This window comes from Neofelis nebulosa, chromosome 10 (genome assembly GCF_028018385.1).
Source record: "Neofelis nebulosa isolate mNeoNeb1 chromosome 10, mNeoNeb1.pri, whole genome shotgun sequence".
Lineage (NCBI taxonomy): Eukaryota > Metazoa > Chordata > Mammalia > Carnivora > Felidae > Neofelis > Neofelis nebulosa.
The window spans coordinates 105,215,768-105,228,176 of NC_080791.1; the positions used below are offsets into that span (position 1 = coordinate 105,215,768).

At 52.3% G+C, this 12,409-nt stretch overlaps 1 long non-coding RNA gene across 1 annotated transcript in view; it reads right to left on the reverse strand.

Annotated features, from left to right (window-relative positions):
• Positions 1 to 10,486, reverse strand: part of LOC131487964 (uncharacterized) — a 47,414-nt gene extending 36,928 nt beyond the window's left edge. Inside the window, exon 1 of the long non-coding RNA XR_009250032.1 lies at positions 10,398 to 10,486. This is a non-coding gene — a long non-coding RNA (uncharacterized LOC131487964). The remainder of the gene's footprint in view (positions 1 to 10,397) is intronic.
• Between the last annotated feature and the right edge of the window lie 1,923 nt (positions 10,487 to 12,409).

Consider the following 12,409-nt stretch of genomic DNA (forward strand, 5'->3'; position numbering starts at 1 on the left):
ATGAGAAGGAGCTATTCCAGACAAATAGCGGTCACATCGGGGCGGTGGGATTATGAGTTTTCTTTCTTTGCTAAAGAAGAAAAAAAAAAAAAATATATATATATATATATATATATATACATACATATATATGTGTGTGTATATATATACATATATACATATATATGTGTGTATGTATATATATATTTACTTTCTGTGCTTCTCAGATTTTCCTCAATGAGCATGCAAATTTTACAATAATAAAAATTCCCTAAGAACAAAGAGCAACACTGAAATAAATACGTTTAACTAGCTATGCTAAGGAGGTCAGATTTAAGATTTAAGCTGGGGGTGGTCAAGTGCACAGAAATGACAGCCTGGGCCAGGGGGCATGGGGGGGGGGGTTCTGCTGCCACTGGAGGGGACCATGGGGGTCTCTGAGCGATGGGATTCTGGGAGGTGATTTAAAGTTGCTTTCTATGTATTTCATGCGTCTTCCAATCTTTGTAGAAGGGGTCTTGAATGTAGGAAGTTTTCTGATCACATAAAAAGGTAGTTAAAAAAAGAAAACCAAGTTCTCTGACCTCAATTGGGGAAGGAAACTGAGTCAGAAAGAGACTGGTGCTGAGGGGTGGGGCTTGAATGTTAGGAGGGAGGGTGGCACAGGGACTGGGGACACTCGAGAGGGTCCCATGCTGCTGGGTCTGCGGCTGGGGGCTGGACCCTGGACCCTGGAACACCGCACAGCTGCAAACACGCCCAGGTGGTGTCCCCGGGTTACAAGGACTGGGAAATGATCCCTTTTTATTTCCGAAGCTCCCCATAAAACGTCTGTGAGTTTTTCCACTGCGGGAGTTTTTCACTGCATAGGAAAGGAACGTGCATTTCGCAGTCCTGGTAGCTGATCACAGATCTATCACATTTCTGTCACTTAGCCTTCCCGCCCCACCCCCAGCATCTGGGAGTGGCCGTCCCCACCTTGCCCCCATGACCCCTCCAGAGCTAGTCATCCCAAGGGCTACCAAACGCACCCACACGTCCCAGGCCACACACACAGGTGAAGAGGAAAAAAAAAACAAAAACAAAACAAAAAAAACCACTTTTAACTTGCAAAAGGGCCACTACAGGAACAGGGTCAAACTCCTTCTCCCGACATGGGGTCCGGCCGCTCCCTGTTATGTGAGTCCCTCTCCTGATCCCCGAGCTCCCCAAATTCCACAGGGCCTTCTGCAAAGTGTGGGAGGGCTCTTTGTCAACCAAGAGTGGGGACCACCTGGCTTGGTGTCGAATCTGCTGGGCCTGCATGCTTCTCAGACACTGAAGGTAGAATTTGGCTTGAGATGAGTGGGCAGAGAAGCCCATGCTGGTGCAGAACAAGGTCACAAAAATGCAAGGCAGCCGCACGGTTTTGTGGGACACGCAGGGGCTCCGGGCTCAGAGAATGTGGCACCGAAGCCTGGTTACCCATCCACGCTGAGCAGTGACCATAAAGTGGAGACGAGATCCGGGCTTGCAGGACTGTGGTGAGCAGAGGATGCCTGGAAAGTGCTCGTAAATATTAACTTCCTCGGCCTCTGGTCTCCTGTTGTCATGGCAACGTGGAAGGCAGCGAGGTTGGGAAATAATAGGATGAAAGGGCCCGGGACGCACAATATCAAGTCCCAGATGCCATCTTGGACCGGCTGTGTGGGCCTGTGCTGGCCGCTTGACCTTGGGGGCCTTCTCTGTACAAGGGGGTTCATTTCTCTTCTGAGCCCCGGCAGCCTTCTAGAACCATGCCGGGGTTCCTCAGCGCAGGACTCAGGGAGGCGACGGAAATGCAGGCGAGCTGAGCTATCGTCTCTGGCGGAAAGATCGATGCACACAGAGCCCAGCAATAGAGACAGAGCACACAAAGCCTGGGTCCCCAGGCGGTGGTTTGCCAGGTGGGGGAGAAGGTACGTTCTCTGCAGCAAAACCCAGCAAATCAACAAAACACGAAACCACACTTCCATGTTGCAAGGCTTGTCCTGCGCTGGAGGTTCTAGGACCTTATGAGGTGCAAAGGAGGCATCAAGACTCAGACTAAACGTACGGCCTTTTGCCCCGAAAAAGGCGCAAATGCACGCACGTGACATCCAGCAGCTGGTGGGACCCAGAAACGCAAGCCCGGGCCCCGTGGTCAGGACCCTTGCCCCACCCTGGGCTCAGGGTGCCCTAGACAGTCTCCCCAGCCTGGGGCAGCCCCCGGAGGAGGCAGAAACTAGGCGGGAGGCCCAGCAGCTCTCAGTGATACGCCTGGGCAGGGAGCTTCATCCCCTGGCCGCCCTGACCGGGACCCTGACCGCCCATCCTGGGGCGTCCCTGTCCCAGGACCACCCAAACCCCAGGCAGAGCAAAGACAGATCCTCAGCTGGGCCCCAAAGGCCCCCTCTTTAGATTCACTTACCACTAGAAATCAGTGGGTAGCAGGATCCCGAAAAGCTCGGGCTGAAAGACCCCGCCTCTAGCTGTGTGTCCTACCCCATTCTGGACCTCAGCGTGCTGGGCAAGCCCCTCTGCTCCCTGATGACCCCAGCAGGCAGCCTCCCTCTTCAGAGACCCAGGCACCAGGAGGAAACCCAGCTGACACTGGAGTTCTTGTGAAAAATGCTCCTCTGTGTTTTAAATACCCCACTGTCTCCACAAATCCTGCTATCCGATTTGACCCCAGAACTCCATACGTCCTATGCCTTTCGCAGAGCCTGCAAAGAAATGAGCTCTCAGGATCACAGAATGTGACTTTTAGCTTTCTTTTATCAAAGAGGGGAAGTCGGAAGGGAGCTGAGAGGAGAAAAGAAGACGGAGGGAGATGCGGCAGGCCAAGTGGGAACCAAGGAGGGCTTCCTGGAGGAGGCAGCCTTGGGCCCAGGCCTGGCTGAGAGGGAGCGTAGGAGGCAGGACTAGCTCCAGCTTCCTTTCGCCCCCGCACACTCCTTCCTACGCCCCGCCCAGACCTCGCCCCTGGGTGCGTGGCCCTGGCAGCGAGCCCCTTTGTGCCTGTCTGGTCAAGGGTTTGGCCAGCCCTGTGCATGGATCAGACCAACCTCCCAGGGACACAGAGCAGCCCCCTCAAGGGCAGGACCCAGTCCCCAGAGACACACGCAGCCCAGACAAGGGTCTTCCCTGAAACCACCACCCCCCAAGTGCAAGCCCACAGCCGGGGGCCGGTTTATATGCCACGAGAGCCCATTTTACGTTCCAGCCTAGTGGAGTGGCCCCGTCACAGAATCAGGGAGAAGCACTTCCTGGTCACAGTTCGTGCGCCAGCTCGGTCTGTCCCTGACACTCACAGACACCTTCCCTGTTGGAATACTGGGGAGGGGGTGTGTGCCATCCTGAGCCGCCCTCATCAGCGGAGTCGGGGCGGGTGGGGGAGGGGGGCACCGTGCCCGGAGCTTTGCCTCATTTAATCCTCCAGACAATCCAGAAAATACTTTTATTATTCTCACCTTACGGAGGCTACTCAGCTGGCTACTCTGTCTTGGGGTTCTCTGTGACCCTCACGTCCCAGGCTTTCCACCCCGGCCCCATCCTGCAGGCAGTGGGGTGCAGGTGGGCTCTCATTGGGCCTGATCCTTCTTGTAGTGTATCCCGAGGCAGCCCCCTACCCTCACTGGGCCCCTACGTCCCTGTGTTTCAGGCCCCAAGGCCCCCAGTGTGGGCTATGAACTAAAAGCAGGGCTCCCCTAGAGACAAGGCCCAGTACAGCAGGGAAGGGAGTATCCCCTTGGGCCCTGGGTCCCTGTAAATTCTTCACTCGGCCCTGTGACTGTGGGTGAGTCACCGCACCTCTCTGAAAAATGGGGCAAATGTTATATGTGCTGCCTTCCTCCCAGGGTGGTTATGAGATCCACCACGACAATGAATGTGAAAGTTCACCGCTCTGCTCTGTGAGGGCGGCAGTCGGGCGTTGTGGGTCACGGCGACCACGGCCCTCCCCGGGGAGGGGGCAGGGACCCTCCCCCTGTTTTGCAAACAAAATAAAATCAGGCTCAAAGGAAGGCAGCTTCTCACTCCACGAAGCCAGGGACCTGTTTTGGCTTTGAATCCTTCTCAGGTCTCTATGGGCTCACCAGCTCCCCCCGGCACCCCTCCCTTCCTCATTTCCTCATGGGGGCGAGCCCCCCCCCCCGCCCTCCGCCGCTCCCCGCCCTGCCTGACAGGACTGTGAGATGCTGCTGGGAACAGCATGTTATAAAGTGCAATGCCACAAGACAAGCATTAAGATCGTCCAAACCGCTCACCACGCCGGCCACCTCAAGGCCAGTCTGCACTGAAGAAAGCCCCAGCTCTGTAATAGTGGGCTGGTGTGTTTCACCCCTTCCTTGGTCTCTAGCTCCTCAAGAAAGGCCTGCTTGCCGGGTGTTGTGCAGGTATCTGTGGGGGGCAGCAGAGCATCAAGCTTTGCACAACCCAAATGGCCACCCTGGTAGGATGGGTCAATAAATTGTGGTATCAGCACACAGTGGAATACTATACTGCAATGAAGAACACACAGTTGCTATACATGCGCCATAACGTGGATGAATCTCCCGAGCACGATGTTGACTGAAAAAAAAAAAAAAGTCGGACACGAACAAGTACTCTCTCTACTCTGACCTCTGCAAAATAGGGATAATGATGGCATCTGCCTCTAATAGTCCCAAATGTCAACTATTTAAACTCCACCTTCATGGTGACCTTATCCAAGCACCAAGTATTAATATTGTTTCTTTAAATCAACTCAACAGTGTTACCTAATTTAAAAATAAGATTTTATATCACTCTCATAAATCATGGATTTGGTATGCTAATTATCTACTTTCTAGTACATTCTAGTTTATGCTAAACACCTAACTATTAAGATAGTGATGGTCATCTGTGGGCCACCTCAAATCGCCTTCCGTATCTAGTGATGGTTGCTTACCCACATTGGAAAAAACCGAGATAATGAGTTACGCAGAGCTCCTAGCACAGGGCAGGCCCTTGGTAAGTGGTAACCATCATCACCAACATCACCATCACCATTAGGATCACACGCAGAAGCAGCCAACACTCGCTTCCAGACCCTCTCCTCAGGCCAACTCAACATGGCCCTGACCTCAGCAGAGCTTAAAGAGCTCAGGACATGGAATCCATTCTGAAGTTTGGGGACCTGCTGGGTTGCACATCCAGGTAAAGGTTCCACGTGGGTACAGAGTGGATGGAGGGCACCCTCCCTCCCTCCCCACCCAGACCAGAACCAGTCTCTCTCCAGAGGCCTGTGTTGACCTGCCTCTTCCTGAAGGCCAAGGCTGAGCACCCCCACACCCCATCCCTCGTCTCTACCACACAGCCAGCTCCTCAGAGCCTCCCACCAATGGGGCCCAGATCACTAGACAAGCAGAAGTCGTCATAGGAGAGCTCTGGACGCTCAGCAAGTCATCAAAAATGTGTCAGTGTTATTTCACATTTGCCCTCCCGGGTGCGCCTGGGATGCTCCTTCACAGACTGTCAGGGGGCACCCAGAGTGGCCACCCTCACCCCAAAAGTGGTTGACTACCTATTTGGGTATGCCTCTTGGTAAGTAAAGTCAGCTGATCAGCATTCAGATTTACTAAGCTGGCGTGGAGGTCACCGATTCAATTTTTTTTTAAGTTTTTTTCTATGTTTATTTATTTTTGAGAGAGAGAGCATGAGTAGGGGAGGGGCAGAGAGTGAGGGAGACACAGAATCCGAAGCAGGCTCCAGGCTCTGAGCTGTCAGCACAGACCCCCACTCGGGGCTCGAACTCATGGACTGTGAGATCATGACCTGAGCAGAAGTCGGACGCTTAACCGACTGAGCCACCCAGACGCCCCACTAATTCGATTTTTTTTCAAAGGCTTTTGGTATTTAAAATGGCCAGGGGCACCTGGGTGGCTCAGTCGGTTAAGCCCCTGAATTCCACTCAGGTCATGATCTCAGGGTGAGTCTGAGCCGCTCATTGGGCTTTCTGCTGTCAGCACAGAGCTAGCTTTGGATCCTCTGTCTACCTCTCTCTCTGCCGCTTCCCTGTGTGTGCACGCTCCTGTTCTCTCTCTCTCTCTCTCCCTGTCTCTCTCTCTCTCAAAAATAAATAAACATTAAAAAAATTAAAATAAAAAATAAGATAACATAAAATGGCCATGGGGCGCCTGCTTGATAGGCCAACTCTTGCTTTCAGCTCAGTTCATGATCCCAGGGTCGTGGAATTGAACCCCAAGTCAGGCTCCACACGGAGCCTGCTTGGGATTCTCTCTCTCCCTCAGCCCCTCTCCCCCACTCACACATTCTCTCTCTAAAATAAAATTTTTTTAATTTAAATAAATAAATTGGCCATAATCTTTGATTCAAATAATTCTACTTAAACAGAGTAAGGATATTTTTTAAAGATGCTTGCACAGAAATGTTCAGCACATAGTTACTTTTAATAGTAACAAGAAAAAAATGGTAAACAACGCAAATGTCCAGTTAATAGAGATTAAACACGTATCAAGACTTTTATATCTTGGTTATTATAGGCCATTTCAAAAAATCATGTTATATAAGTCTATGACAAGGGAAGATACCCAAGAAGAGAAACTATATACTAGAAGAGAAAAAACAGGTTACAAATATAAACTTACGTGTGCATGTGTGTGTGTGTATATCTATTTATCTATCTATATATATATATCTTTGTGTGCTTGTGTGCATATATATCTTAATATATACACATATACATATTTTTATAATACAAAAATATTTATCATATATGTGATATTAATTTTGAAACAGAGTATAATTATTATAATAATAAAAATAATGTAAATATATGTTCTAATACATTAACATTGGCATATTAGATGGCAAAATTATGGGAGGTTTTAGTTTTCTTTATACTCTGTGGTACTTGCTGACTTTTCTCAATAAGCACCCAGTGTTTTTATTATTAAGGAAAATGGAAAATGATATTAAAATGTTATATGTGATATACAATCTTACATGGGACTTTTCGCTTTAAAAGTTTTTCTGCAAATTCCTCTTACGTTATTTTTTAATTTGTCACAAAATCATAATACACGTCCTTCAATAATAGCTAAACTACACAGAAGTGCATAAAATGAAAACGAAAGCCCAATCCAACCCCCCGCCCCCGTCTCCATTGAATCCCGTCCCCAACAATTAACCTCGGTTCGCATTACTTCGATGAATATTCTGCAAAACCTTTTTCTGGTAGCGTAGAAACATTCTGTCCGGCTACTGAACTCACTCATATTTTTTATCTTATGAAAATAAGATGGCAAGACCCAGATTGTCCTGAAATGAGCGTTTTCACTGAGCAGAATGGCCGTCTCTGCGAGTCATATGCTGTGGTCTAGGTCCCCTTTCTTGCTGGCCGTATCACATTCCAGACTGGAGTTGGGTGGAACTTAGTTGCCCTCGGCCCTGTCTTCCCATGTTTTCATTATCCCTAGGGGACCTAAACACCCTTGTGTATATTGCCTTCCATCCTGGGGAATGTAGGAGAGCTCTCTAAAAATAACACTGCGTATGAGGTGTTTTTTTTAATGTTGTGGCTTTTGCAACTCTGTCTTTCAAAAAAAAAGGGGGGCCTGTATCGGTTTTTTTAGGTTCTCGTGAATGACAACCTTTACACAAGATCTCAAGCCTTAACTCACAGCTTAAGAAATCTTGGGGACCATCTGGTGCAGCCCCTTTATGTCATCAATAAACTGAGGCCTGGGGGGAGACAATCCACCCCGGGGCTGAGCCGGGACTGACCCCCAGGACCCCCAACTTCGAGACCCTTCTTACTTGTAGTTATTGTAGTTAGTATGCTAACAGGACCCAGAAGCTTCCGTCCTCAGCCTGAAAAACTGGTCCCACTGCCAAACTGGCAAACTCCTACTCGCCCTTCAGGTCTCAGCCTGGATGTCACCCCCTCCGGGGAGCCTTCTTTGACTTTGCCAGAGATTGGACTAGGGATATCACCTCCTGCATGCCCCCTCGGGCCAGGCCTTCTGGTGTTCTGTCCCAGCTGCCTGTCGGGTCGTGGCCCCACTAGGCTAGAAGCTCAGGGCTGAGGGTTGTCAGTCTGTTTCATGAGCCCATGCTGAAAGCCCCCCTGTCGTTCATTCATTCACTTGTTCAAGAAATAGCTTGGTGTCGGGTGCTTGATGCTGAGGAGAGAAGGCTTGGGTTGGAGAATGAAAAAAAAGAGAGACGGGAGAGTTTCCTACAGGTGCCAGAAACTTGAGAAGGCTGAGTGTTGCTTCTCGGGACCGGAGAGTCGGGTGCTCTAAAGCCGACGACATTGACAACCCCCTGTGTGCCTTTTCCACGAATGACCTCAACCAGTCCTCAGCAACCCTCCGGGCAGCTTCTGATCCAACATTTCACGGAAGGGAGGCTCTGAGAGCAGAGGCTGCGGGCCAAGGACACACAGCTGTGTCTGTCGGCCTCCTGTGCCCCCCACAATCTCCACTGTAACACAGCAAAACCCTCACAGGGCAGGGGAAGTCCAAGATTCAAGAGAGGCTGTGCCAGGAAAGAGTGGCTCATAGGCCAGGAGACCCGGGGGTCCGGTCCAAACCTCACTGCCAGTTGGCTGTGTGCCTCGGGGAATTCACCGTGCCTCTCTGATCCTCAGTTACTTCATCTGAAAAATGGGCTTGGTTAACACTTGCCCTACTCTCTCTACTCGGTGGTCTTATTTTCTTCAGCAAAACGACGCCCCGTGGTCGAACAAATCCAGTCTCACTTACAGGAGCAACAGAAGAGAAACCATGAACGCTGAGTCCCCGAGATATGTGATTCACACCCGCCAGGGGGCCAGGGACTGGGGATGTGTCTCTCGCACACACACCACTGGAACGCCTGCAGCAGACTCGCGTGGGGGTAGGGGGTCAGAGAGAAAGGGGAGGTCGGTTCATTCAAGGTCATCTTCTGGGCCTGCATGCACAGAGCCCCAGCAAGGAAGTATGAAGAGTCCCTGGGGTCCACTGGGCTAGACAAGGCCTCAGCTGACCAGCCCTCACACCCAAGAGATTGCACTAGAGTTTGCAAACCCTTCGTGTCTTTGTGATGGAAACTTCTAGAAGCCCTGCAACGTAGGGATCATCCCCTACTCCATCTTATAAAGGAAGTCTCGAAAGAGGGAAATAAGTTGCCCAAAGATCATTCACCTGGTCAGAAGGGAAAGTCAGCTTCCAGACCCCCAAACCTTCTAGTCCCCACCCTGATATGTTCGTCACGATATAATCAAGGTTCCCGGAGCCACGATTGTGTTTTGCCCTTTACACAGATGATTCTGTTTTATCTTCAAGCCATCATGATGTATAGATGAGGAGTCTAGGGAACTTGCTTGAGTCATACACCCAAGATTTCACTACCAGGAAATGAGCCCAGGATTGTCAGGGAGCAAAACTCAGCTCCCAGGAGGGGCTGGGAAAGATTTGGGGGGAAGGTGCCCTGACCTGTCCCTGCAGGCTGGACAGGCCCTCGAGGGCAGCCCCACCTACCTGGGACTCGGGGAAGTGCACACACCGAGCCACCTCACAGAGCCAGCACACCCCTCTCCAGCATAACCTCCAATCTTCTGCCCTCTGCCCTTTTGCCAAAAACCCAGCACTTGACGCCTTGTCACACAAAAGAAAGAGTCAAACCCTTCAGGTCCCAGGACAGAAAACCAACTGACGCAGCCCTGGGGAGTTCCTAGAACAAGAGAACCGGCCTCAGGATCATGGAACTCCATATTTTACAGATAAGTCATCCGAGGCCCTCAGCACCCATCTGACAATCTGGGGCAATCTGCACGCTGGCACCTGCCCGGGCCAGGGCCCCTCCACCATACCTGCGTGCCCCTCAGCTGCCCATCCAGAACCGGAATCTGATCTTATCATGCCCCACTTTCTCCCTCCTCCAGCCCCAACCCCCCACCAATGATCTGACTGAGCAGGAGCAAAGCCGGCGGGAAAGGATGTACTTCCTGGTGTGGGGGGCGGGGTATCCTTCTGCAAAGCCTGATCCTCTCAGTGGGACCCCCTTCTCCAAGCTGCCAACTACAGGTTTTCAAGGATTCAGGTCACCGAGTCATTTCACAAATAAATGCTTGGAGAGCTCGTCCCACCATCACCTGGCAGAGGCATCTCCCCTGGCCACCAGGCCATCCCAAGGTCTTTGGCAACCATTGCACAGATTCATTCATTCATTCATTCATTCATTCAACAAACACTGAGGTCCTACTAGGTACCAGGCACATTCCTGGGCCTCCTTCCTCTCCTCCAGCCACCCCTCTCTGCCTCCCAGGGCTCAGCTCCTCCCCCTTCCCCAGGCGACCCCAGTGGCCCCTTTGCACTGGCAAGAGGGCAAATCCTGGGGGCGCTGGGGAGTCGCAGAGCCCGGCTGACAGACGCATGCGCACCCCCGGGGGTTACCTGGTGTGGGCCAGGACGGCACAGGCAGGCGCCTCTCTGGCAGAGGCCGAGGAGGTACTGATACCGGGCTCTGAGGGCTGCTAACCCCCTCCCTGCCCCTTCGGCCTCCACGCGGGCCCGCCTGGCTGGGCTGCTTGGAAAACCCAGCCCCAGCTCAGCTGACTTCCTCTTGTGTCATGGAAAGTTCGATGCTGAGAACAGGAAACTCCCACCTGGGATCTGGGGTCTGATGGGGGACTGTGAGCCTGGGAGGCAGGAGGGGCAACTCTCAGGGGCTGGGCACCCAGAGGGAGGGCGAGAGGAGGGCAGGGGAGGTGGCCCACTGGGCTGGGTGGAGGTGCCCTTTCACTGGGATGGGTCAGGAACCGAGCCTCAGGGGCCCCGGAGTTGCCTCCAACCTTCCAGAAACAAACAGAAGGGATTAGAACCCACGGACTTGTCTGTAATGAAGACTCAGGGATCACATAAAAAGTCAAATTTTCTGTTTGTTTCCTTTGCTTTTGGTACGTGGGGGTGGTGGGGAGTAGCAAAAGTTTTGAAGACGGAGAAACGTGGGTTCAGATCTTAAGTTTGACCTCCTGAGGCCAAGTGCATGGCTTTCTGAGCCTCAGTTTCCTCCTCTGTGAAATGGAAAACTCCACCCACTTCCCCGTGAAGGCCGGGAAGACTAAAAGAGACCATACCCGGGCTCACTTAGATGCTCAGTAAAATCCCTTGTCCCTTTCAAAGTGCAGTTATGTAAGCAGAGTGTGGTAACCCAGGGTGTGAAGGGCCACTTAAGACGTGAAGCTAGTGTGACCAATAAAAACTAACTTTCTTTCTTTCTTTCTTTCTTTTCTTTTTTTTTTTTCAGTTTTATTTTTGAGAGAGAGAGCAAGCACAAGCAGGAGAGGGGCAGAGAAAGAAAGAGAGAATCCCAAGCAGACTCTGAGCCATCAGCACGGAGCCCAATGCGGGGCCCAAACTCACGAACCGTGAGATCATGACCTGAGCCGACACCAAGAGTCGGACGCTCGACCGACTGAGCCCCCCCAGGCGCCCCACCAATAAAAGCTTTCTAAACATGGAGTCTTTAAGAGAAAAATTCTCCAGAGGGGCCCCGGACTCCTCGGTGGGCAGAGTGGGGCCCATCTCTGTCTCCTTCACCTCTGCGTCCCTGGTGGGTAGCGGGGGGCAAAATTTTGCCGAATGAAATGAATAAAAGTTCTGGGATTTCCAGAGTCACAGGACAGGAAGGAAGGATGTGAGGGCAGGCGGCAGGCCCTGGAAGGGTTAGCTGATGCTAATGCAGAGTCACCTCTGAGGAGGGGAAGGGGGTCCCTCTGAATCCTGTATGAGGTGGTCAGTGTGTCCCCCACATCATGACTATCTTGGGGGTCCTCGGCCTTTGACCCGGGCCTCAATTCTTGCCTCCGATGAGCGGATACAAAGCACCTGAAATGCTCCGAGAGGAGACAGGACGGTGTTGAATGAGGGACGGTGGGGGGTGGGGGAACAGGCAGGTGTCGAGCAGCTGCTGGGGCAATCTTAGGGCGCAGAGAAGGAGGGGGCCCAGCAGGAGCAGGGTGGAACGGGTGTGGAAGGGAGGCCACACTTCTTCACGGTCAACCGTGTTGTGTCTCTGAACCTTGTCAGAGGGCTCAGGTACAAGAAACCCCAAGGAGCCTGGGTCTGGGTCTACCCCGCCCTGGAGTGCAGAGGGACTGAACCCGGCCCAGGCCCCTGGGGTTGGGGGGGGGGGGGGGGGGGGGTGCTGCGGCCCTTCCCCTGCGCCCGGTCCCGCCGCCCCCCTCCCCCCCCCCCCCCCCAACCCGGATAATTTGCAGAAACCCAGCCACCCTGCCTTTTCCCCAACAGGCCAAAGGCTGACTCCAGCACTTGCGGGAGCCACATCGCAACATAGAAATGACGCGTACTGACCTAGCGATCGCACACGCACGCACACGCACGCACGCACGCTGACGTGGAGATCACACGCACCGACACGGCGGTCACTCACATGCACACGCACG